Source organism: Elephas maximus, chromosome 6, assembly GCF_024166365.1.
Source record: "Elephas maximus indicus isolate mEleMax1 chromosome 6, mEleMax1 primary haplotype, whole genome shotgun sequence".
NCBI lineage: Eukaryota > Metazoa > Chordata > Mammalia > Proboscidea > Elephantidae > Elephas > Elephas maximus.
The window spans coordinates 73063611-73091441 of record NC_064824.1 but is presented as its reverse complement, the minus strand read 5'-3'; the positions used below and the strand labels follow the sequence as shown (position 1 = coordinate 73091441).

Genomic DNA, 27831 nt, shown 5'->3' with positions numbered 1-27831 from the left:
TATAAATATACACTCCTAATTTTGCTCCTTATTTTTAAAACACAGATTGAATACTTTGTGAATATACTGAAAACCACTGAATCGTACACTTTAAAAGAGTGAATTTTATAGTAGATGAATTATATCTCAATAATGCTGTTAGTAGTTAAAAAAAAAAACAAAAACCTAAGCTTAATAAAAAGACCAGATTGAATAGAAAGAAAACTTACTTCAAGCTTCTTATTCACTTGAAGTGTTAAAAAAAAAAAAAAAACTAAAAGAATGGTTTTATATCCAGGAACCTTCTAGAACTTTTCCCTCTTTTAGAAAGTTCTCCCCCTGCCCCGGGACAAAAAAAAAAAAAATTGATGGGTAAAAAATTATTCTACCTGATCTGAATGATTCTTTTAAATTTAGAATAAATAGTAAACACTTCTTGGAAAGAGTTAAAGCCAACAATTGAGTAATGTGTGGAAGAAGGAAGGATGAGTAACACCAGGCCTATTGCCAACTGCTTAGTGGTATGGCACTGGGCCACCTTATTGTTTTCAACCCAGCTGCACTGAAGGTTGGTCCTTTCCCTTTCCACTCTGACTTTTTACCTTTGAATTTCATTGGACTGCTTGGTACTTAAGTAGATTTTTATGACTACAAACTTGATATTTGAAAGATATAAAACGTCCTCCTCTTTAAACTGCTAATCCTTTCTGATTTCCCCATTTCTGCCATTAGCATCTTATCTTTATCCATTACAGCATATTCTATCTTGTACTTTTTATGTAGAACATTGTTATTTTTTCTAAGTCCTTAATTGCTGTGAAATTACTTTGGCAGAGACAATTTTAGGATTTGAAGTGGCTCATGCTAAGTACCACAGACGGCAGGTAAGTGCTATAGGTGTTCGTTTGAGGGATATGGAAACATCTGCCTGACTGAAATGTTTCCCCTGCAGGCCTTTCACAGTGAACGCACTTTACACCATTACGTTAAAGTGTGATCTTTAGCATATTACCTTATGAGAAGTGTCATGGATTGAATTATGTCCCCCCAAAATATGTGTCAATGTGGCTAGGCCATGATTGCCAGTATTGTGTGGTTGTCTACCATTTTGTGATCTCATGATTTTCCTGTGTGTTGTAAATCCTACTTCAATGATGTTAATGAGGCAGGATTAGAGGCAGTTATGTTAATGAGGCAGGACTCAATCAACAAGATTAGATTGTGTCTTAAGTCAGCCTCTTTTGAGATGTAGAAGAGAGAGGCAAGGAGAGAGAGGGGACCTCATACCACCAAGAAACAAGAGCCATGAGAATAGCTCATCATTTGGACCTGGGGTCCTTGCGCTGATAAGCTTCTTGACCAGGAAGGATTGATGACAAGGACTTTCCCCCAGAGCCAACAGAGAGAGAAAGCCTTCCCCTGAAGCTGGTACCCTGAGTTCAGACTTCTAGCCTCCTAGACTATGAGAGAATAAATATCTCTTTGTTAAAGCTATCCACTAGTGGTATTTCTGTTACAGTAGCACTAGTAGATAACTAAGACAAGAAGTATCACACTAAATATAGATTTAAAAATAAAACCTAATTACCATGCTCCACAGGGTTTTCAATGAATGATTTTTTTGTTGTTGTTTTGGTAAAGGATATGACAAATATAATTTGCAACAACACAAATAATAGCTAAAAAATATGTGTATGGTTACACAAATATGTATATAGGCATATGTGTATATGGGTATGAATAGCGTGTAGTAGTTAAGAGCTCCGACTGGCAACCAAAAAGTCGGCAGTTCAAATCCACCAGGTGCTCCTTGGACACCCAATGGGGCAATTCTACTCCGTCCTATAGGGTTGCAATGAGTCGGAATTGACTTGATGGCAGTGGTTTTTTTTTTTTTGGTTTATGTGTGCGCAGGTAGATGTCATCTATATGTATGTGTACATTCAGGCATGTGTGTGCATGCATGTATGTATGTCTATGTATGTAATAAACCACATAAGAGATACAGTTACAAATACTTCTTAGACATAACCAAACAACTCGTGAGATTGGTTTTCTGAGTTTGAAGGTTTAAGACCATAGTCAGGTTGGGTCAATGGCTTGATTTTTGGGGGAAGTAGCTCTCTCTGCCTTTCTTCCAAGGTGCCTCTGGGTGGACTTGAACTTCCAGCCTTTTGGTTAGCTCTGCGTATCTTCATATAGCATGAAAGAATTTAATTTATAGATTGAAGATCTTAAAATAGGAAGACATAGGACAGACATTTTGGTTCAGGGAGTTAACACTGTAAGAGAAAAGAAAGTGGTAAACGTTTTTATATAGAGCACCGCGCATTACTGAGAGGGGCCTGTATGAGGTGCTATAATAAGACATGACAGTATAAATATACAGGACTTTCAGAATTAGAAGAAATGGATACTACTGTAAAGTGAGAGAAGGAAGTAGAAACATGGAATGCGCCATTTTCATTTTTGTATTTTTGCTCTGAAGATTGAAATGTGTTTTCCTACTTCGTGATTTGTTTATTCATCTGTTCAGCAGATATTTATTGAGTGCCTAATATGTGCCAGGGGCCCTGGTGGCACAGTGGTTAAGAGCTCAGGCTGCTAACCAAGAGGTTGGCAGTTCAAATCCACCAGCTCCTTGGAAACCCTATGGGGCAGTTCTACTCTGTACTATAGGGTTGCTATGAGTCGAAACTGACTCGACGGCAATGGGTTTTTTTTTTTTAAATATGTGCCAGGTATGTATGTGTCTGCCCTCAAGGAACTTATATGTGCAATGGAGGGAGATAGATAATAAAAAATTATATAACGCACCAGGTGGCAAGTGCTATAAAGAACAAAAAAGCAGGATGAAGGGAATGGAGCCATGTTGCAGAGTAGTCAAGGAAGGCCCTGCGCATAAGGTGAATTTTGAGCAAAGACTTGAAGGAACTGAGGCAGTGAGCCATGTGAAGTGGGGGAATAGCCTCATGGAACAGGCTCTGAGGCCTTTATGTGCTGGGCAGTTTTGAGGAACAGAAAGAAGAGCCAATGTAGAGTCAGGTAAGCAAGGGCAAAGAGGTGGGTGATGAAGGCAGAGAGAGGGCTGATTGGGACATAGAGTGGTGTTGCGGTCACAGATTATATGAGTCCTATTATGAACTATATATATTTTTTTAATGAACTATGGTAAGAACTTTAGATTTCACTGTGAGTGAGGTGGGAAGCTTGTGGAGGATGGTACCTCTGTAGTATGTAGTGTACTGGAAGGGGCTTGGACTTTGGAGTAAGAGTGCTACGTTTTCATCCTTTTCTCTCCAAGGGCCAGCTGTATGTTCTAGCCTCAATTACCTTATCTGTAAACAGGGCCTATTAATTCCCTTCTCTCATTTGTGCAGAAATAAAAGAGACCATGTATGTAAGCTTTTTAGCACAGTGGTTGAAGATATAGAGTAGCTAATATTGTCACTAATATTATTATTGTAAATATTAACAGAGATCTGAGATACCAGCACAGTTTCTTCATTTGTCGTTTTAATAAGTCTGTTGATTCACTTGAAAAAGTGATTCTGAAATATTCCAACTTACATGTGGCTGAATATGTGCCATGCGCCATTGTAGACTTTGACAATGCTCCGGTAGAGACCTGGTTCCAGGACTTAACAGTAAAGATCAGATAGACTTGGGTAATTCTGACGGCCACTGTGGCACTCTGTCACACTCTGAAGATGTGGAAAATACCCAGCCAACAGATAATGCTTACTTCTTCTTTAGGAGGTCATCTAGAAAAAGAGAAAGAGATTCCTGGAAGATTTCTGTAATTTATAAAGGAAGACAGAAGTAAAATTCAGGATTTGTTATGTTCATATTATATATGTCCCAATTCTGGTTTGCCCTAACAAAACAAACTCACATGTAAAAGTTGTGCGTGTGATTTCTCTAACTATTCCTGGAGTATTTTTTCTAGAAAGGTGATTTAGTTATACATTACTTTGGAGTTACTGATTCCTTATTTTACCATGAGAGGAGATTTTTTTGCTGAAATTCAGGATCATGCGAGAAGTAACGCCATAATCCAAAAATTAGTTTAGAGCAAGCTAGCCACAAAAATCTTTTTGGTCTCCAGTTGACTTAATCCTTCAAGAATCCCACAGTGTTTTAAGTAAAAATTTATTTCAGAGTTTTGAGAAATCCTCCTTTCTCGTGCAGTTGCCCTAGTGTGTTCGCTGAAGTGTAGCAGCATACATTGCGTTTCTGTTACTAGACACAACTTGTTGTTGCTTTTGTTTGCCAGTCCCTCTAGCCCTTCTCCCCCACCCGCCGCCCTAGTAATGTGAGGAACTGTTGTGGTACAGAATACATGCAGTTTAGGTAAGCTACAAGTGTGGACTCTTGTCATATTGAGCTTGACATTTTAGTGCACAGATTTATATCTTCCAGATCCCGTTCTTCTTCTAGTTAGCCAGTTTTTTATTTTACACAGACCTTTGAGGTCACTGGCCTTTATTATAAGTTTCTCTGTGTTCACTTTCCCCAAAGCTTGAAATTCCTCTGCTTTCTGTATCTTGGAAACAGGGTTATTTTCTATTCCAGGTTTCCAGGATACCGCCCTTCCCTGCCCAGGTGACATATCAAGTCTGTCTCTAGGTAACCGAAGAAATGAATTTTCAGAGTCCTTTGGATTTCTCACACAAAAATTCTCTTACGGATTTTACCTCTGTTTTGTGCTTTTTAACCCAATAATTCTCAAAATATGTTGTAGAGTAGAACTGACCCCCAAAGGCATGTTTTTTGGACCGAAGTGTTTTTGTGGTTGTGGAAAGTTTTAGTTAGGACTCTTGGTTTCAGAAAACAAAAGCCCAACTCAAACCAGCTTGAGCCAAAAGAGGGGTTTGTTGAAGGATACTGGGGCAGCTCATACACTTTAAGGGAGAAATGGAACTGAATCCCTGAAGCAGAACCAGGGACTGACATGTTACAGGGAATGGACAAACCCTCTCTCCTCGCTCCTTCTCTGTGCATTTGCTTTGTTCTCTCACAGTGGATTACCTTAGTCCACGTGGAAGGACTGTGTGACCAATAACTTCCAAGTTGTATGTGTTACAGTCCAGGACTCAGAGGAAGACTGATCATGATTGCTTTCTCAGCTCCAATTACAGATATCAAAGAAGGATCAAGTAGGTCTGACCTGAGTTGAGCACCTATCCCTGGTCCGGTCAGCTCTGGTCGGGGGGCGGGGGCAGGGAAACCTTGTACTAACTTGGCAGCTCCCACTGCAGCCAAGCCAATGGAGGGAGTGAGTGGCAAGTCCCAGAAAAGTGGTGCTGGGTTCATCCCGTAAGTGTCCAGTAAGTTTATCCAGTAAGTATTCGGAGGCTATTGACTTAATCATAAAATCTTAGGAAAAAACCCCCACTGATTTCCTCAAGATTCAAAAACCTTCTTAGCCAACTTTCCAAGTCCTACTTGCCAACCATATTCCCTGTACTCCAGCTAGAGTGAAATACTATAGTCTTTGTTCCTCAAAGGCACCAAACTCCTTCATGCCTCTGTAATTTTGTTCATGCTCTTTTCTCTTCTTGGAGGCCTCCTTTTCATTCTTTAACCCAGCTAAGACGTTGATACTGTCTCCAACTCCTCCTTGCAGAATTAGTCATTTCTTTCTCTTGGCTTTTGTGGTACCTCGTTCACTTGCCACATATCACTGCAATTTGCTTCCACATGTCCTTTCCGTTGAGACTGAGAACTGCTGGATAACAGAAACTGATTCATTTAACATCTAAATTCAGGGTTGATTAATCTGATCACTGCTTAAGGTCTGGGAGCGGTTGCTGTGGAGATTGAATTGTGAATAATCAGATATAGCCTCTTGCCTCATGGCACTTAAAATACAGCAAGGACTGTAAGCTTGATGTCTGGCACATGATGATTGGTCAGATCAAGTTGATTGAGTGAATAAATGAATGAATGAAGAATTAAATACATAACAATGAACTAGTCTGTTTGCATTTATCCTATGAACAACCTTAAATCCATTAAAAATTTTTCTTTCATTTATCTTTTTTCCTCCTTTATTATTTTGCATTGTTCTTATTATACATTGGAGCCCATAGCTGGAAACTTTAACCTGCCTCTTGGAAATTGCTTAGTCTAACAATTCGCTTTTCTACTTAAAATCCTCCAATGGTACCCATCACCATTAAGTCTAAATTCTTTAGCTTGCATATAAAGCTGTCAAGATAGGGCCCCTGCTTACCTGTCTAGCCTCTCATCCTGTTATCATCTTGTCTTTATATACATTTCTTCAACCATGCTGAACTACAAGAAGTTTCCAGAGGAGGCTGCACTCATTTTGGCTTTGGCACCATCATTCCTTAAGTCCTTCTTTGCCTGACTCACTTCTACACACATCTTGCAATTCAGCTGGAATAGTCACCTCTTCAAAGTAGCCTTCCTAAGACTGTCCATCCTTTGTGAGTCAGTCATCCCTTCTTTTCTGCATCTGTAGTGCCCTTTACATGTCTCTGCCCTAACACTTAACACGTGGCAATATAATAGTTTGTATCCTATCTCCCCCATTAGGTGAAATTCTCTAATGGGAAAACCGTGGATTTCATCTTTGTATCCTTAACAATTGCCACAGTGTCTGATAATATACCAGATACTCAGTAAATGTTTGAGTCAGTGTTTGATATTACAGTACAGTCTATTGCATTTCTCATATCTGGGAGTTAATGTAAAAGCTCTAATCTATATGCTATGCACCCTCTGTTTTCCTCTCATCTTTTTTTGTTTATTTTGCCATTCTGTCATTCCTTGGTTCCATACTTGAATATGGGTCCCCAACTGGAAATTCACAAAGGCTTGAATAAAATGGAAATCTCACTGGAAACAGATTCTTTGAGGTTTAACTATGGTAATACTAACCACCAACAGATGTTTCTAAATTATTTGGCTTAATTAGATAACAAATTCCACTCCATTGAACTATTGTTCCTTTTCATTTCAGTAATACAAAGGAAATGCACATAAATTAGCTTGGTTTGTTCATGTTTTACCCTCACAGTAGGGAACATAATCAAATTGAATAGAAATTCAGTATGAAAATGGCTGACTTAACCATAACCTTTTAGAGGTCTGGAAATAAAAGCAATATAATGTTTCTCTTGTAATAATATATTTGTGCATTACGTGAATGTTCCTATTAGCTTTCATATGGTTATTAGAAGAACAGATATAAACAACAGTATAAACAACATACATATTTTTAAATGGATAAAAGAGCAATTTTATTCCTGTTATTTAGTAATGCTTTTCATTTTTCCAGAAAGAATTTGAGGTGGTTTACAAAAATTTACAATGCAAGAAAATTGAAAACAGTAAGCATGGGAATTCGTTTTCTCTGTCTTGCATCATTAGTTTTTTTTCTCCCTCCTGGGTTGTTTCCCTCTGATTATAGCCCTGCTTTACCATTCCATGTGATAAAACTTTTTCTCAACTTTGGTACCCTCTCAGGTACCATCATGAGTTATTAGTTCCTCTTCTTTATCAAGGAGCCCTGGTGATGCAGTGGTTAAAAGCTGTGGCTGCTAACCAAGAGATTGGCAGTTCAAATTCACGAGCCACTCCTTGGAAACCTTATGGGGCAGTTCTTCTCTGCCCTATAGGGTCATTATGAGTTGGAATCAACTCCATGGCAGCATTTTTGTTTTTTGTCCTTTACCACAGGTTTACTCCAAGAGCAGTCTACATTTCCCATCTTCACTTCCTCTCCTGTTTTTCTTTTGTATTGTGCTTTTTTTTTTTTTTTTTTTTGCCTCCTCTCCTGTTTTTCTTTTGTATTGTGCTTTAGGTAAAAGTTTACAGTGCAAATTAGTTTCTCATTAATAATACACATATTGTTTTGTGACACTGGTTGCCAACCCTATGTGTCAACCCTCTACCTTGTGTTCTCCATTTCCATTCGTCCAATTTTCCTGTCCCTTCCTGCCTTCTCATCTGTGCTTTAGGACTAGTGTACCCATTTAGTCTCATATACATGGTTGAACTACATGTGTTACTGTTTGTTTTATGGGCCTGTCTGATCTTTGACTGAAAGGTAAATTTCAGGAGTGACTTCAGTATTGAGTAAAAAGGATGTCCAGGGACCATACCCTCGGGGTCTGCTTGTTCTTTAACCCTAACTTGCACCATTTCTTCCTAGTCACAGTGCAGAGCAGTGTTTTGCTTTCTTCTTTTTTTTTATTTTGTTAAAATATAAGTCATAATTCACCAAAAGAGTAAAAAGACTACCTACAGACTGGGAAAAAGTTTTTAGCTATGACATTTCTGGTCAGTGCCTGATCTCTAAAATCTACATGATACTGCAAAAACTCAACTGCAAAAAGACAAATAACCCAATTAAAAAATGGATGGGCAAAAGATATGAACAGGCACTTCACTAAAGAAGACATTCAGGTAGCTAACAGATATATGAGGAAATGTTCACGATCATTAGCCATTAGAGAAATGCAGATCAAAACTACAGTGAGATTTCATCTCACTCCAACAAGGCTGGCATTAATCCAAAAAACACAAAATAATAAATGTTGGAGAGGCTGCGGAGAGATTGAAACACTTCTGCACTGCTGGTGGGAATGTAAAATGGTACAACCACTTTGGAAATCCATTTGGCACTTCCTTTTTTTTTTTTTTAAAAAAGCTAGAAATAGAACTACCATACGATCCAGCAATCCCACTCCTTGGAATATATCCTAGAGAAATAAGAGCCTTTACACAAACAGATATACGCACACCTGTGTTTATTGCAGCACTGTTTACAATAGCAAAAAGATGGAAGCAACCAAGGTGCCCATCAACGGATGAATGGATAAATAAATTATGGTATATTCACACAATGGAATACTACACATCGATAAAGAACAGTGAGGAATCTGTGAAACATTCCGTAACATGGAGGAACCTGGAAGGCATTATGCTGAGTGAAATTAGTCAGTTGCAAAAGGACAAATATTGTATAAGACCACTATTATAAGAACTTGAGAAATAGTTTAAACTGAGAAGAAAACAGTCTTTTGTGGTTACGAGAGGGGAGAGGGAGGGTGGGAGAGGGGCACTCACTAATTAGATAGTAGATAAGAACTACTTTAGGTGAAGAGAAAGACAGCACACAATGCAGGGGAGGTCAGCACAATTGGACTAAACCAAAAGCAAAGAAGTTTCCTGAATAAACTGAATGCTTCAAAGGCCAGCATAGCAGGGGCAGGGGTCTGGGGACCATGGTTTCAGGGGACATCTAAGTCAATTGGCATAATAAAATCTATTAAGAAAACATTCTGCATCCCACTTTGAAGAGTGGTGTCTGGAGTCTTAAACGCTAGCAAGCAGCCATCTAAGATGCATCAATTGGTCTCAACCCACCTGGACCAAAGGAGAATGAAGAACACCAAGGACACAAGGCGATTACGAGCCCAAGAGACAGAAAGGGCCACATGAACTAGCGACTACATCATCCTGAGACCAGAAGAACTAGACAATGCCTGGCTACAACCGATGACTGCCCCGACAGGCGACACAACAGAGAACCCCTGAGGGAGGAGGAGAGCAGTGGGATGCAGACCCCAAATTCTCATAAAAAGACCAGACTTAATGGCCTGACTGAGACTAGAGGGACCCTGGTGATCATGGCCCCCAGACCTTCTGTGTGCCCAGGACAGGAACCATTCCCAAAGCCAACTCTTCAGACATGGATTGGAGTGGACAATGGGTTGGAGAGCATTGCTGGTGAGGAGTGAGCTTCTTGGATCAGGTGGACACTTGAGACTATGTTGGCATCTCCTGCCTGGAGGGGAGATGAGAGGCTAGAAGGAGTTAGAAGCTGGTGAAATGGACACGAAAAGAGAGAGTGGAGGGAGAGAGTGGGCTGTCTCATTAGGGGGAGAGTAATTGGGAGCGTGTAGCAAGGTGTATATGGGCTTTTGTGTGAGAGACTGACTTAATTTGTAAACTTTCACTTAAAGCACAATAAAAATTAAAAAAATATATATGTCATAAGAGTTTGCCATTTAGCCATTTTTAGGGTACAATTCAGTGACATTAATTACATTCACCATATTATGCTGCCATCACCACCGTCCATTTCCAAGTTTTACATCACCCCAAACAGATACTTGGTACCTTTAGGCAAGAACTCCCATTTTCTCCTCACCCCCAGCTTTTAGTAACCACTAATAAACTTTGGTCTTTGTGCATTTGCCAAATCTAGATATTTCATGTAAGTGTGATCCTACAGTATTTGTCCCTTTTTCTTCTGACATGTCACTCAACATAATTTTTTCAGGGTTTGTCCATGCCGTAGCATGTATCAGAACTTCACTTCTCCTTATGGCTGAATAATATTTCTTCGTGTGGACATACTACATTTGGCTTCTCCATCTGTTGATGGACATTTGGGTTGTTTCTTCCTTTTGGCTATTGTGAATAATACTGCAGTGAGCATTGGTGTAACACAGAGAAGTATTTTATCATAGTTATGAGGTATGTTGAAAGTAATTTTTTACTTGTGAATAACTCAGGTTTAATCCACTAATAATGTCATTCCTGTTTACCAGTATTCTAACACGTTCTGTGCATGTGCACGTGCAAAGAGAGAATGTGTGAGAGAGAGAGAGTTACCATTAATGATCCCAAAGAATTGTCCATAGTTTGTGTAAACCCATGGGATGTGGTGGTTGTGAGTGTCATTCATCTCTAGTGAAAAGAAAGGTTGACAACACCACGTTACAGTCTGTTTCTGTTCAACTGGAAGTGCGTGATCAATTAAGAGCCAGTATGCAGTGGCTTTTGCTCAGTCCTCATATTTGCTTTTCCTACACTATTCGTTATTTTTTATACCGCTTTCTTTCTAAAACGGTTTTTTCTCTTGTCTTTCAAGACATTGTGTTCTTCTACTCTTGCTCCTCCCTTTCACTATTCCTCAGCTTCCTTGGTTTGCTCCCCCGAATATCCATATCCGTGCTTTTCAAGAACTGACTGGCCTTTCACACTCAGAAGTATATAAAAGCTTCAGCTGTAAGCACTGTGGATGATTCCCAAGTCTCTGTATCCACTCCTATCCTTCCATTCGTTTCGAATCTCTATCAGCATTTCCTATAGATACTTTAGATTCTACATGTTCTCAGCCCCAAGTCCTTAGCTTTCCTTTTTCTGTTCTCTTCCCTTACGTCTGATAATTCTTGAGAGTGATCTTTTCTTTTTTTGAACATTTTATTGTGGTTTGGGTGAAAGTTTACAGAGCAAATTAGTTTCCCATTCAACAGTTTATACACATTTTATTTTGCGACATTAGTCACCGTCTCTTCAATGTGACAAAACGCTGCTCCCTTCCTCCCTGGATTCCCCATTTCCATTTGCCCATCTTTCCTGCCCCTTCCTGCCTTGTCAACATTGTTTTTGGGCAAATGCTGCCCTTTTGGTCTCATATGGTTGATTGTCCTGAGGAGCATGTTCTTAATGAGTGTTGTTGTTCGCTTTATATGTAGTCCTGTCTGTTGTTTGGCTGCAAGGTCGCTATGAGTCGGAATCGACTCGACGGAAACAGGTTTGGGTTTTTTTGGATATCATTTGGTTGAAAGGGGATCTTCAGGAATGGGTGCTGTTCCAGGTTTGAATACTGTCTAAGGTCCATGATCTCGAGGTTTCCACCAGTCTCCATCAGACCAGTAAATCTGGTCTTTTTTTATGAATTGGAATTTTCTGTCTTGAGGTTGATCTTCTCAATATCTTTCATACCTATCCCTTCTCCATATTTCCAGTACTGTTGCTCTGATCTCCCAGCATCCATCCTCCCATCCATTCAAAAGGAATTCCTTCATCTACTGAATTTTTTATCATTTTATCTGTGACTGTCCTGCTAACGTGTTTGTTAATGTGTTCCTTTTATAATAGTTAAAGTATCTTATGTTTGGTATATCCTTTCTTGGCTGATGGTTTCTAGAAGGCAGGATTCATTTTTTTTTTTCTGTTTTCCGCATCCCTTAACAATACTTAGCAGTGAGCTTTACACATAGTAGCTGCTCAAAAAAGTTTGTTAAATGAACAAAATAATTCTTAAACGATGGTACTTCTGTATTTTAACCATTTACTGCATAGAAATACATTCTTTAACTTTTTCTGTAACTTTATAATGCTTTAATCCAATAAGCAATAGTTACATCTCAGAATCTCTCATATACTGCTTTTGTTGCCTGATTATCTTATTTTTAGTCTTTAAAGGAAGAATTACATGTGGGTATATCATTTAAATTTACGTCTACCTTAGTTGCTTTTGTCAGCTTAATTTTCATCAAGAATTTCTGGTGAAATTCTGGTTAGATTTAAACTGCTTCATATTCTGTAAAAGCTCCTTCCTTCTTTCAACTGTCAAACCAGAGAAGGGAAACTAAGAAGTATCTGTAAACATAGGGCTCGTTAACCTGGGTTGGTTTGCTGACCCCTTTAATGTTGCTGGAAACCCTGGTGGCATAGAGGTTAAGTGCTACAGCGGCTAGCCAAAAGGTCGGCAGTTTGAATCTACCAGGAGCTCCTTGGAAACCGAGTGGGGCAGTTCTACCCTGTCCTATAGGGTCACTATGAGTTGGAATCGACTCGATGGCAATGGGTTTGTTTTTTTGTTGTTGTTGTTTGTTTACTGTTGCTGGAAACCCTGGTGGTGTAGTGGTTAAGTTGGTAATCAAAAGGTTGGTAGTTCGAATTCACCAGGCACACTTTGGAAACTCTATGGGGCAGTTCTGCTCTGTCCTGTAGGGTCACTATGAGTCAAAATTGACTCGAGAGCAATGGGTTGATTGTTTGTTGTTAATGTTGCTATATGTCCAGTATTCAACTGGAAATGGAAACCTTTTTCTGGAGAGACCCTGATCAAGTTAAGGAAAATGATGCGTACTTCTGGTTTGATATCTATTCTCTCTTCTCTTAGACTTTTCCGTGCCATTAGTAAGGAGATGGTAAAGGAAAGTCCTTCGTTGTTTAAGCTTCCCTTTTAGACCTTGGTGTGTTCACCAAGTTCATAGGACATTTGCAGATTAGTCCTCTGCTTAAAAACTTGTTAAATAAAGTTGCTGAGTAGGAGTCACTAAGCAGTGGACCAAAAACTCACATTGATGATTGTTTTTCAGAGTGTGCTGGAATGTGTTAAACTGTGAGCTAAAAAGAAAAGTGAAGTAAGTGCTTTATAGAATATTTCACGAATTGCTTAATTCATTTAATAGTGAAAAAAATTAGTGATGAAATTGACTGTGCCACTCCTATGCCCTTTTAAGTCTTTTGGTGGCATTTGTTAATATCCATCTCCACATTTGTGTGTTACAAAGGTGTTCATTATGTGTGCAAAATATGTAGTTAAAGGTGAGCGCCCCCAAAACACAATTTATGTTTCTTTTTCTTCATCATCATGTTTAACAGTTAACTGGAGACTTTAAAGTTATATTCCTTGAATGAGAAGTAGCTCTCTGGGCTTGTCAGTTCACTCTTTTAGTTGAACTTAAAAGGATAAGTTATTTCAAAAAGACAGGAAAAAGGAACAGGATATACTCATAATACGGTAATGAAAAGAAAGGAGGAAACAGACAACGCTATACAGTAGGGAGACTTGCAGAATACTTAAAGGGCTCTCATCCTGAATTTTCCGGACAGATGGCTCTGCAGTCCTCTGGAGAGCCACAAGCCCCTTTCATGCACTGCCTCCTCCCCCCTCACATCTGCTGTTCTTAGGTCTCTCCAGTCAGAGGAGCTCTTGCTCTCTCTTTTAGTGTTTCTCTCTCTGTCTTCTCTCACCCTCCTCACCCAAGTGTGCCAACTTCAGGAAGGATGGGAGGGACGGAGCAGCAATTGTACACACAGGTTTCAGGGCTTCTTCCTTTGGGATGACAACTCATTCAGCTCAAGATGCCTTCCAACTTCTCTTATCAAAAATTTCCCCCTTTTGTCCTGTTTTTCAAGTATAATAATTGGCCTTGGGGAAAACAGAGGCATTTGAAAAATTTAAAATCTGTGTTTTGAAATAATTTTCAGTTAATTAAAAGTCGATAAACATTTCAACAGAATTTTCAAACAGTGTTTTCAGGTTTTGTAAAAAGCTGTTTCTCTTACCAGGGGAAGAAGGAAAATTGATATATGTTAAGTATACGAATATTAATTTGTTAAGTATACTAATATTAATTTTTTAAGTATACTAATATTTCTAAAAGATATGTCCCAAAGTAGTTTTTTTAATTAATAAAGTAACTAATAAGCCTGCAATTTTAAATATGTTGCTTACTGTGTATTTTCAGCTGCTGTATTAGATGGTAAGGTACAATTTTTAAAGGTTTCTCATATTTATTTAACTTTAAAAAAATTAAACATTAGGCTTATGAAAATACAGTTAAACTGCATTTAACTAGTAGTTCCTAGATTGAGACACCAAAACTTCATAGTAGCCAAATGTCATCTACATCTTTTAATTGGGAAAATGCAACAGGTTAACGTAAATACCATCAAGAGGTAATTTTTCAGATTTACGTTATTATTTTAAGTCCCGCTTAGAATGAAGTCTGTAACTTCAAACCCTTATAGTCTACATTTCAAATCTATTTTCCTAAATTATAAAAAGCTAAAACTTTTTTTCTAATTATAAAAATAATACATTCATAATGCCGAAAGCTTGGATAAACTGGTACATTTAATACTGTATTATCACTATATATGTTGTCTCTTCTCTAAAGAGTGGCATCACATTTTATTTTCCAGTTTATTATAAAAGGATTCATAGCCCCTGAAAAGACTGCTGTAAGATACATTATCTGTCACATTGTCACACGGCAACTAGATACAGTGAAATCTGTGAAAGCTGAAACTCAGTGGGACTGCCTTGTTTGTCCAGCTCTCTCAAGTTTTCCGCCTTTGACAGGGTGCAGTATTACCACTTTTCTATTGCCTGTTTTAGTGGAAAATATTTGAGTTTTCCTTCTCTGACAAGTTTCCGCTTTACCAGGTTCTGGCTTTTGCAGGTTTTACTGTATATTATAGTACATAAGGAAACCTTGGTGGCGTAGTGGTTAAGCGCTATGGCTGCTAACCAAAAGGTCGGCAGTTCAGATCCACCAGGCGCTCCTTGGGACCTCTGTGGGGCAGTTCTCCTCTGTCCTGTAGGGTCACCGTGAGTTGGAATTGACTCGACGGCAATTTTTTTTTTTTTATAATACATATGTTGTGAATAATCACTTATAAAACTAAATTAGAAAAAAATTATTAGCAATGCTGCAAAATGGTAATGTCTGTGCTAATTTTATTAAAAATGGATGCAGAAGGTTTTGCAGACAAGTAGAAATGCTATCAACTCCTAAACCAACTTAGACTTGGTCAAAACAACGTTTTTCACTATTCCCCAAGTGTTTGGTCTTTCCCCCCATAAAGAAAATGCCACACTGTAACATAAATCCTTCCAATTCATCCACCCAGTGGTCAGCTGTAGTTGCCCTCAGCAGGGCAGAAGTTAGATCAAAAAGGTGAGGTATTGCTGCATCATTTCCCAATGGGAGAGCTGGGATTAAGCACCATTTAAGAGGGAAATGGGAGAGGCAGGCAATTATCATTGCTCCATGACATCACAGGACACAATCTTGGTTGCCATTGTAAAACCCCTGTCTCCCCCAAAAAACAGCAGAGGGAAAAAGAACCCTGAAAAAAAAAATTAGGAAAGAAACAATGTAAACCAGAGGCCACAACTCGGATGCTTACTGTTGACAGATAACACAGACAATAGGGAATGTTGAGGAATTTCCTGATTTTAAATGTTGGTCATTAATTTAGGGTTTGTAAAAAAGCACTCCATGGGTCAAAGGAAACATCTTCGGGCCACCCACGGGTGAGGCAGCTCTCAGGCCACTAGTTGGTGACTCCTGAATTGTAAACTCAATTTGTTAGAAATGGAAAACCTGATTGACCTGATGTTAATCTTTGCTGAGGCAGCTAGGGAGAACAAGATGACTTTGATGAATAGACTAGTGTTAACACTGCCAAAGGATTATCTGAAAGATGATGCATGAGATGGACTGAAGAGGAGAGGTGGGGAGTCCAGGGAGTTGAAGGTTTCTGTAATCGCGGAGATAATGCTAGGGTGTGGAGAATATAGTTGACAATAAATGACATCCTGTCCTCTCTCCTATGTCTAGTTGTACCTGTTGATTGGGGACCTATTCTCATTAATTCAAGGAAATGTTGCAGATTCACCAAACTTGCCTTTCACTTCACTCTTGCTTGGTATCACTTATTACAGCCCGATTTCACTGACATACTGGGAAAGCCTCATTCCATCCTGGCATATTAGTGCTCTTCATCATGTGAAAATTTTGGAGTTTTTTTTTTTTTTTGGTCTTGCCCAACTTAGACCATCATCATTATAATTAACACGCGCCTCTCCCTCTCCGTTGTCTTAGACCACTCGGATAAGGTAAAACTGACTGTCAATAGGTAGACACATCTGTATGGAACTGCTCTCATCTAAGTGTATGGTCTTCATAAAAGCGTTTTAAAATCCTTTCAGATCCTTCAGCATAAAAAATGAGATGAAAGCAGTTTCTCCTTATTTACGTTAGTAAAATGGGTTTTTGAACACAGGGACAATAATATGATTTGAGTCTCTGTATATATGGAAATGTGATGTAAATTTAGGATATTAATATTTCCTCTTTAATATTATTTAAAATAATGAAAGCATACTTATTTCTGAAGTCTAAGGAGAATAGCGTGAACATTGTGACTCAAGTATTCTTTTCTATTAGTCTTTCATTTTGTTTTTTAAAGAAGGTTGTGAAATTACTCATTTTTTCACCATTCTTGAAGGTTTGTGAAGAAAGAAGCTGTTATGTATGAAGAAGAAGTCACTAAAGGTCTCTTTTTTAAAGTAGTTATTTTATGTTCTGGCTGCTAAGCTTGAATAATAAGTATGTTCTATGGTTTGTTTTTTTTTTTTTTTATGGTAGCTGTACATTGAAACTATTTCTTTGTTAGCTTGCCCTGTATACTGTGTACCTAAGCTCAGTCTGCAGACTTTTGTTTATCACACACACACACACACACACACACACACACACACACACACACACACACACACAAGAATTTTAAAAGTCTTGTTAACTTTTTGGTTTAGTTTTTATGAACAACAAAAAGGGCCTGTTTTGGGCAAGGTGATGTTATTTTATGACATTGTTTTGCAACTACAAAATTAGGAGATACATTCTAACTTCTCTACTTACTAAAACCAAAAACCAAACCCGTTGCCATCGAGTCGATTCTGACTCACAGTGACCCTGTAGGACAGAGTAGAACTGATCCATAGTGTTTCCAAGGAGTGCCTGGTGGATTCAAACTGCCGACCTTTTGGATAGCAGCTGTAGTAACTTAACCACTACGCCCCCAGGGTTTCCTCCCTACTGACTGGGTACTTTTGAAATTCCATTGGTATATTAGATTCCCAGGCTAACTCATGATGATATTTTAAAGATCAGATGTGATGGTTTGTCTGTAAATGTTTCAGATGCTGTAGAGGAAGGATCCTCTCCCAACTCCACAAATGTAATTCATGACAGTGATTGGTATTTAGAGCCTGAAAAATTAACTTTTAGTGACTGCCTTGATTTAAATGAAACTAACATTTTGAATGTTGAGAATATTGTATTGAACATTTGCAATGATATGCTTCTAGAACTGTACTGAAGAATAGAGAGAGACTATTTTCCAGGGAGGCCACAAGATGGCAGTTGCCTACCTATTTCCTCTGTTTTTCCTTAGCTTAAGGAAATTCTGCAACAGTTTTAAAAGGAACATCTAGACATTTATGTATCTAAAAATGCTAAAGTTTAGAATAATGATTTCCAGAAAGACTGAGGGAAGCTTCCTTAAGATTGATGAGCTTCAATTCAACATTTTGGAAAAGTGTTCATTTCTAGTATAGGAACTAAGAGTCTTTGTGGAAGATTTTTAAGTTATTTTGAAAACACACTGAGATCTAGATAATGCAGAGGGCTCCCACCATTCAATAAGCAGTTATATACTTACTTTTAAAAGAGTACCTATGTAATTTATGAGACATGTAGTATGTATGCCTAGTCTCTAGACATCTTAAAGCATTGATGTGTATGTAGGACACTGGCCATTAGGAATTGTTTTAAAGTAATCATTCTATTTAAAAACAGGAAGATATTGTTAGAATGTAGGACACTGGCCGTTAGGAATTGTTTTAAAGTAATCATTCTATTTAAAAACAGGAAGATATTGTTAGAATGTAGTTTGGAATTTCTAATTATGAATGAGATCTACTGAATGGAATAGCAGTGAAGGGTAACAGGAATCTAAAAAAAAAAAAAAAAAAAAAACAGGAATCTACCCACTCATAATTAGGCTACCTTTTTTTATCGCTGCATGCTTAACATTTCATTAATATTGTTTTAAGTTTGGATATTGAATTGCATTGTTAGAGAAAGAAATTGTTAAAATTATATTTAGGTTGGTAAGGGAACTTTTATATTTGTTTATCCCTTTGTGAAATCCTGTCAATAATTTCAGTGAAAAGAGTTGTGTTCACAGAAGATTAAGACAGGAAATTGTATCCAGTAAAATCTAGAGCAAATTAGGTTTAGGCCTGTAGCATTCCATAGGTTTGATTTTCTTAGGCCCATTATAAAATTTAGCATTGAATGGAATCAAAGGCATGTCTTGGAATAAAAGCAGTAAAAGGAACTTCCTGTAGAAAACTAAATCAGACTCACAAAAATCTAAATTTAAGTTTTATAACCAAATATTTTAAAGGGTTATAAAATTACTCGGTTTTTCACCATTCCTGTGAAGGGTTGTGAAGAAAGAATCTATTGTATATGAAGAAAAGAGTCATTAAAGGTTTCTTTTTAGGAACAATTATTGTATGTACTGGCTTCTAAGCTTGCATAATAAATGTGTTCTGTGAGTAGGTTGCACGTTAAAACTATTCCTTTGTTAGCTTGCCCTTTTCTATATCAAGGGTTTAGTGTTTGGTTTCAGGTTGCTACCATTTGCGTCATACTTTTTTACACAGAATCTCTTTTAATGGCTTATAAGACACCATCTTTTTAGAGTTCAGTGATTTTCATTGAATTTATGTAAACATTTAATTTATCATAAACTTACCGTTAATTTATTAGAAACATAAAAAACCAAAAGCATGAGATTTCTTTGAACTAAAATGCTTCATCTTAAAAATTGGTGTGAAAGAGTAAAAAGACCACCTACAGACTGGGAAAGAATTTTCAGCTATGACATCTCTGACCAGCACCTGATCTCTAAAATCTACATGATTCTGTCAAAACTCAACCACAAAAAGACAAACAACCCAATCAAGAAGTGGGCAAAGGATATGAACACACATTTCACTAAAGAAGATATTCAGGCAGCCAACAGATACATGAGAAAATGCTCTCGATCATTAGCCATTAGAGAAATGCAAATTAAAACTACGATGAGATTCCATCTCACACCAGCAAGGCTGGCATTAATCCAAAAAACACAAAAGAATAAATGTTGGAGAGGCTGCGGAGAGATTGGAACTCTCATACACTGCTGGTGGGAATGTCAAATGGTACAACCACTTTGGAAATCTATCTGGCGTTATCTTAAACAGTTAGAAATAGAACTACCATACAACCCAGAAATCCCACTCCTGGGAATATACCCTAGAGATACGAGAGCCTTCATACAAACAGATATATGCACACCCATGTTTATTGCAGCTCCGTTTACAATAGCAAAAAGCTGGAAGCAACCAAGGTGTCCATCAACGGATGAATGGGTAAATAAATTGTGGTATATTCACACAATGGAATACTACGCATCGATAAAGAACAGTGACGAATCTCTGAAACATTTCATAACATGGAGGAACCTGGAAGGCATTATGCTGAGCGAAATGAGTCAGAGGCAAAAGGACAAATATTGTATAAGACCACTATTATAAGATCTTGAGAAATAGTAAACCTGAGAAGAACACATACTTTTGTGGTTACGAGGCGGGGAGGGAGGGAGGGTGGGAGAGGGTTTTTTATTGATTAATCAGTAGATAAGAACTGCTTTAGGTGAAGGGAAAGACAACACTCAATACATGGAAGGTCAGCTCAATTGGACTGGACCAAAAGCAAAGAAGTTTCCGGGATAAAATGCATGCTTCAAAGGTCAGCGGAGCAAGTGCGGGGGTCTGGGGAACATGGTTTGAGGGGACTTCTAAGTCAATTGGCAAAATAATTCTATTATGAAAACACTGTGCATCCCACTTTGAAATGTGGCGTCTGGGGTCTTAAATGCTAACAAGCGGCCATCTAAGATGCAGCAATTGGTCTCAACCCACCTGGAGCAAAGGAAAATGAAGAACACCAAGGCCACATGACAACTAAGAGCCCAAGAGACAGAAAGGGCCACATGAACCAGAGACCTACATCATCCTGAGACCAGAAGAACTAGTTGGTGCCCGGCCACAATCGATGACTGCCCTGACAGGGAGCACAGCAGAGGACCCCTGAGGGAGCAGGAGATCAGTGGGATACAGACCCCAAATTCTCATAAAAAGACCAAACTTAATGGTCTGACTGAGACTGGAGGAATCCCGACGGCCATGCTCCCCAGACCTTCAGTTGACACAGGACAGGAACCATCCCCGAAGACAACTCATCAGAAATGAAAGGGACTGGTCAGCGGGTGGGAGAGAGATGCTGATGAAGAGTGAGCTAATTACATCAGGTGGACACTTGAGATTGTGTTGGCAACTCTTGTCTGGAGGGGGGATGGGAGGATAGAGGGAGAGGGAAGCCGGCAAAATTGTCAAGAAAGGAGAGACTGAAAGGGCTGACTCAAGAGGGGGAGAGCAAGTGGGAGTAGGGAGTGAGATGTATGTAAACTTATATGTGACAGACTGATTGGATTTGTAAACGTTTACTTGAAGCTTAATAAAAGTTATTAAAAAAAAATTGGTGTGAATTTTATATTCTCCATAATTTGTCCATTTTTAATACAGTGTTATTCTATATCATCAGGAACAAATGTTTACTATTACTTTTCTTTGTTAATGAATAAAATGCTGATGAACTGAGCTGTCAACTTTTGGAAAACTGCACTGAATTAAAGAGTATGTATTCTCATGGCATAGACAGCATACAAAACATTACTAACAATGCAGAAGAAAAACTAGATAAGTGGGAGCTCCTAAAGATCAAACACCCATGCTCATCCAAAGACTTCACCAAAAGAGTAAAAAGATTACCTACAGACTGGGAAAAAGTTTTTAGCTATGACATTTCTGGTCAGCACCTGATCTCTCTGAAATCTACATGATACTGCAAAAACTCAACAATAAAAAGACAAATAACCCAATTAAAAGATGGGCAAAAGGTATGAACAGATACATCACTAAAGAAGACATTCAGGTAGCTAACAGGTACATGAGGAAATGCTCACAATCATTAGCCATTAGAGAAACGCAAATCAAAACTACAATGAGATTCCATCTCACTCCAACACGGCTGGCATTAATCCAAAAAACACAAAATAATAAATGTTGGACAGGTTGTGGAGAGACTGGAACACTTAGACACTGCTGGTGGGAATGTAAAATGGTACAACCACTTTGGAAATCCATTTGGCACTTCCTTAAAAAGCTAGAAATAGAACTACCATACGATCCAGCAATCCTACTCCTTGGAATATATCCTGGAGAAATAAGAGCCTTTACACAAACAGATGTGTGCACCCCCATGTTCATTGCAGCACTGTTTACAATAGCAAAAAGGTAGAAGCAGCCAAGGTGCTCATCAACGGATGAATAGATAAATAAATTATGGCATATTCACACGATGGAATACTACTATGCATCGATAAAGAACACTGATGAATCCATGAAAACATTTCATAACATGGAAGAACCTGGAGGGCATTATGCTGAGTGAAATTAGTCAGTTGCAAAAGGACAAATATTGTATAAGACCACTTTTATAAGAACTTGAGAAATGGTTTAAACAGAAGAAAATATTCTTCAATGGTTATGAGATGGGGGAGGGAGGGAGAAGGGTATTCACTAATTACATAGTAGATAAGAACTACTTAAGGTGAAGGGAAAGACAACACACAATACAGGAGAGGTCAGCCCAAGTAGACTAAACCAAAAGCAAAGAAGTTTCCTGAATAAACTGAATGCTTCAAAGGCCAGTGTTGCAGGGGCAGGTGGGGGGGAGGAGCTTGGGGACCATTGTTTCAGGGGACATCTGAGTCAATTGGCATAATAAAATCTATTAAGAAAACATGTTGCATCCCACTTTGGAGAGTAGCGTCAGGGGTCTTAAACGCTAGCAAGTGGCCATCTAAGATGCATCAATTGGTCTCAACCCACCTGGAGCAAAGGAGAGTGAAGAACACCAAAGACACAAGGTAATTATGAGCCAAAGAGACAGAAAGGGCCATATAAACCAGAGTCTGCATCAGCCTGAGACCAGATGAACTAGATGGTGCCCGGCCACAACCGATGACTGTCCTGACAGGGAAAACAACAGAGAACCCCTGAGGGAGCAGGAGAGCAGTGGGATGCAGACCCCAAATTCTCATAAAAAGACCAGACTTAATGGTCTGACTGAGACTAGAAGGACCCTGGTGGTCATGGCCCCCAGACCTTCTGTTGGCCCAGGACAGGAACCATTCCCGAAGCCAACTCTTCAGACATGGATTGGACTGGACAATGGGATGGAGAGGGATGCTGGTAAGGAGTGAGCTTCTTGGATCAGGTGGACACTTGATGAGACTATGTTGGCATCTCCTGCCTGGAGGGGAGATGAGAGGGTAGAGGGGGTTAGAAGCTGGTGAAATAGAAAAGAGAGAGTAGAGGGAAGGAGCGGGCTGTCTCATTAGGGGGAGAGCAATTAGGAGTATATAAACCAAAAAAAACCAAACCTACTGCCGTCGAGTCAATTCCAACTCATAGCGACCCTACAGGACATAGTAGAACTGCCCCATAGAGTTTCCAAGGAGCGCCTGGGGGATTTGAACTGCCAGCCTCTTTGGTTAGCGGCCATAGCACTTAATCACTACGCCACCAGGGTTTCCTAGGAGTATATAAATTTTTGTGTGAGAGACTGACTTAATTTGTAAACTTTCACTTAAAGCACAGTAAAAAAATTTTTAAAAATACGTATTCTGACTCATATAAATATATTAACACAAATGGAAAGAAATGTTTTTACTGCTTTGTAAGGTACGTTCATCCAGTCATCAGGAGGGATGGCCATTAGCTTGGATAATGTTTTTATGTTTCATTCAGTAGGTATTTCAATAGGTGCGTTGTCTGTTGAGAAGTTAAATTGCCTTGTCAAGTGGAAAACTGAAAGTTGCTTATTCACAAGTTCACATCTTTGATTGTCTCAGAAAATATTTATCAAGGAATTTTTCAATGAGAAAAGATGATATCCTAATAACAGAAAAACACAGTAATTACAGTTATTCTTTGTACAGAGCATGTCTACTCCTAGGGCTTTTACACCCTGTACCCCAGCCACCATTACCGTATTGACCCTCATAGAAAAGCAAGAGTGTGCTGTTGAGTACAGCAATTCTAAATCTTGGCATAAAATTTGCTGTGTAAAGATGTGCCATGTTTATCCTGTCCACATCCTAAATATTGCCTTATACCCTTTGGGTTAAAGGTAGCCAGAGCCTACCAATACACAGGCTTCCTGAGTAACTGGAGAAAAGAGAGTAGAGGACTGAGATTCTGGCTTGAGGAATATTAATAAGTTCATCTTTCCTTGTAAAATAGGTTCTTAGAGTATAATCCAGAAAACCTTCCATTATAAGAGCAAGTCATTACAGTTGATAAATGATGATACTTTTCACTATCCTGTATCACTTAATTTTATTTCCAAAGCTGTTTCTCTTTCCCTGTATTCCCACTGAATCTTATGTAAAATCGTATGTGCTGTGTGTTCATAAAACATGGTAAATGGTGATGTTCTGGACTTCTGGACTTCAAATGGACTTTCTTCTGGTATCCACTAGCAACTCTGTTTTAGCATTTCTCCAAATACATTGTGATTATTTACTTAATGCCTGTCTTCATCCCTTCACTATGATATTCTGAAGTATAAGAACTTGTGTCTTGCTCATATTTATTTCTATATAATTTAGACCCAGATCTCATCCATAGTTGGCACTTAATACGTATTTGATGGGTGGAATGAATGAATGGGATTTTTATCTGATTGGTGGTGATATAGATTTCCTTTTCCCGTGTCATCTCCAGAATGGTGTGTCCCAGGTTTATGCTTGACAGTTGATGAGCAGTTAGTTGCATTCAAAGAATGGTGCATATTTTGGGTTTGCTGTTTATGCTTTCAAAACAGGAAAATATGGAAAACAAATTTGGGCTTGCATGTTTACATTTTTGTTAAATGTCTAATATGTTGTTTTTTACTATCGTTTTATTCTTAGATCTGTAAATTACTCACAAAATGACTTAAAATACATAAAAATTAAAGGTGTCCATGACCTCGATGATAAATGGTTTTCTGGCACTCAGTTAATTCTCGGATATGATAATGGCATTGTGGCTGTGTAGGAGAATGTTCTTGTATTTAGGATACATGGTGAACTATTCATGGGTGAAGTGTTACGCCTACAACTTACTTTGAAATGGTTGGAGGGGTATGTATACAGAAAGGGGACAGAGGAGGAAATTAATGGGGCAAATTGTTAACAATTAGTGATTTAGAAAAGAGACATAGATGTTTGTTGTACTGTTCTTTCAGCTTTTTTGCAGGTTTGGTTATTTTAAAAATAAAAAGTTGAGAAAAAAAATCACTGAAATGAAAATGTGGCACTCATACAGACGAGGAAAAAAAGAGAGCTATTTTCCCCTCTGGTACACTTTTCTTTTAGAGGGAACACTTGCATTTATACTATAAATATGTATTTTTTAATTATTTGTTTAGCTGGCTTCTGTTTGTGTCAGCATTTTACTACTGAGCAGTAGAGAAATAAAATGGTGAGGTTAATAGTATGCATTTGTTTGCTCTCATGGGTTTTCTTAGAATTTCTTGTGCTTTTAGAAAAAATTACATTTATAAGTAAATGCATAGCATGTTTTCCTTGTCTATTCGGCAAGTTTCCTAGAATAGGTAACCCCGGTGGGCAATCCAGTCTGTGTCATTGTGTTCTGTGTTGCTCTCATCATGTCTATGGCCTGTTCACATAGAAAACCAAAAGATCTGTCTTTAAAATTACAGATATAAGACTTGTAATGAAGAACTCAAGTTTCTGAAATTGTTTATCTCATATATATTTTATATGCATGAGAGAAACCAGTTTCATGTATGTGTATATCCTAATGATATGAGTGAAATGATATTCACCATTTATTTTTGAGCATTTCGTTGTTGCTGGGAAAATATTTACTGTTAGTGTATTTGCATTGTCTTTGAAGAGTATAACAAATATTTTAAAAATTACAGGAAAACAGTTTGCTCTAATTGTCACTAAAAAAAAATTGTCACTTACGAACTGTAAAATCCATTTATTTTTTGTTGTTCAGATCTATTACAAGCATTTAAAAAGTCTTATTGGAGGTAATAATCCTCTCTTAACAGGCTGATAGAGGCACATGAAAATGTTCTTTTGCTGTCATTTCTCTGTGGTTGATGGTGGTTTGGATCAGATAACTCTTTTTCATTTTCCAGCAACAACGACCTTTTGTTTTCCAAACCCTAGTGTTCGTACCCTTGAGGGCTTCCTAACAATGTTAGTGCAGTAAAGCGTGCAGCTAGGATTTTAAACAAAATGCTCCTTGGCAGCTGCATGACATAAATCACTCAGCCTGCCTTTTGAATAATAAATAATATTTCTTATTAGAGAACAGCTTCAAGTATGGAGTTAAACAAAAGAAGACTCCTTTTAGCTATTTCAAAATAAACTCATTATCCACCTTTTCATTTTAGTAAACATACTGGGCTAGCATTTTGTATGTGAAGTACTTTTGGTATTTTTTGTTTGTTTTAACAAAGAGAAGTTTATTTTCTCACAGTAAAGTAGGCTCCCAAGTTCAGGGTGTCAGCTCCAGGGGAAGGCTTTCTATCCCTGTCGGCTCTGGAGGAAGGTCTTTTTCGTCAGTCTTCCCCTGGACTGGTTCCTTCTCTGCGCAGAAACCCCTGGTCTAAAAGATGTGCTCTGCTCCCAGGGCTTCTTTCTTGGTAGTACGAGGTCCCCACTCTCCGCCTGCTTCTCTTTCCTTTCATCTCTTGAGAGACAAAAGGTGGTGCAAGCTACACCCCAGGGAAACTCCCCCTACCTTGAATCAGGGAGGTGACTTAGTAAGGGTCGGGTTACAATCCCACCCTAATCCTGTCAACACAAAACTACAGTCACAAAATGGAGGACAACCACACAACACCAGGAATCATGACTCAACCAAGTCGATTCACACAGTTTTTGGGGGACACAATTCAATCCATGAGGTTCCACCCACTGGCCCCCCAAAAATCACATCCTTCCAACAGGTAAAACATACTCATTGCATCATATCATAGCAAAAGTCTTAACTCCAAGTCCAAAATCCAAAAATGCCTCTTCATCTGTGAAATCTAGAATATAAATTACCTGTTTCCAAAGGTAGAATGGCAGAACAGGCACAAGCTCACCACTTCCAGTACAAATCGGAGAAAATGGAGGGAAAGAAGGGATAACAGGCACCAAACAAGTCAGCAGAACACATTACATTAGCCCTCAAAGCTTTGAAAATAATCCTCTGTTCTCTGAGACCATTTACACAATAACCCTGCCCTTCAGGCTCTAGGTATTGGCCACACTTTTCAGATTCTGAATGGAGGCCCCTCAGCCCTGGGCTTCAGCTCTGCCTTCCAGGCCCACTGAGACAGCAACTCTACTCCCTCAGCTTTAGGTGCACTGTTCTCATTAATCTGAGTAGCAGCTCCACCCTTAGAAACATCAGAGGCCATGGCTTCACCCCTTGAAATCCCTGAGGTCATGGCTATACCTTTTGAGACTGAGGCAGCTCAGCTTCTTGTGTTCCTTGTCTCTTCAGTTTCTGTTTCCTGGTTTCTTGGCCTCTCGGCCCTGGAGCCTCATGCCTGCATCTGCCCTGCTGGGGCAAGTGTTCCAAATCTCAGTAGCTCCACTGATAAGTGCCGGGAGGTACCCCACTCTGCCAGGAAGCCTCCTGCACACAGGCACTCAGCTCTCTGGCTCCATGGGTCATCAAGCCTAGCTCCACTGACCAGTGCCTGGAGGTACCCTGCTCTACCAGGAAGCCTCCTGCGCGCAGGCACTCAGCACTCTGGCTCCATGGGTTGGCTCCAGCGCTGTCTCCTGCTGGTCTCCTTGTTCTGCTGCTGCTACTTCTCTGCCGCTTCAAGTTCTCTGCTGCTGCTGTTGCTCATCTATTCATTCATATCTTCAAAACTGCTTCCACATTTTAGGTATATGTTAGAGCAGCACCCCACTCTTTCAGTATCAAATTGTGTCTTAGTTATCTAGTGCTGCTATAACAGAAATAGCACACATGGATGGTTTCAACAAAGAGAAGTCTATTCTCCCACAGTAAAGTAGGCTAAAAGCCCAAATTCAGGGTGTCAGCTCCAGGGGAAGGCTTTCTGCCTCTGTCAACTGTGGAAGAAGGTCCTTCTCATCAATCCTCCCCTGGATTAGGTGCCTCTCTGTACAGGAACCCCAGGTCTGAAAGACGCGCTCTGCTCCCAGGGCATCTTTCTTGGTGGTATGAGGTCCCCGTACTTTTGGTATTGGTGTGGTATTCTTTCCGAG

At 38.9% G+C, this 27831-nt stretch overlaps 1 protein-coding gene and 1 long non-coding RNA gene across 3 annotated transcripts in view; one reads left to right on the top strand and one right to left on the bottom strand.

The window, feature by feature from the left end:
* The window catches only part of CHN1 (chimerin 1), a 217555-nt gene that overhangs the window by 6855 nt on the left and 182869 nt on the right, over positions 1–27831 (top strand). The window lies entirely within an intron of this gene.
* On the bottom strand, positions 22–27268 carry LOC126077816 (uncharacterized). The gene is made up of 3 exons (XR_007517870.1): positions 27047–27268; positions 3550–3743; positions 22–2261 (listed from the first exon to the last, which is right to left on the bottom strand). It is a non-coding gene; the product is annotated as an uncharacterized LOC126077816 (long non-coding RNA).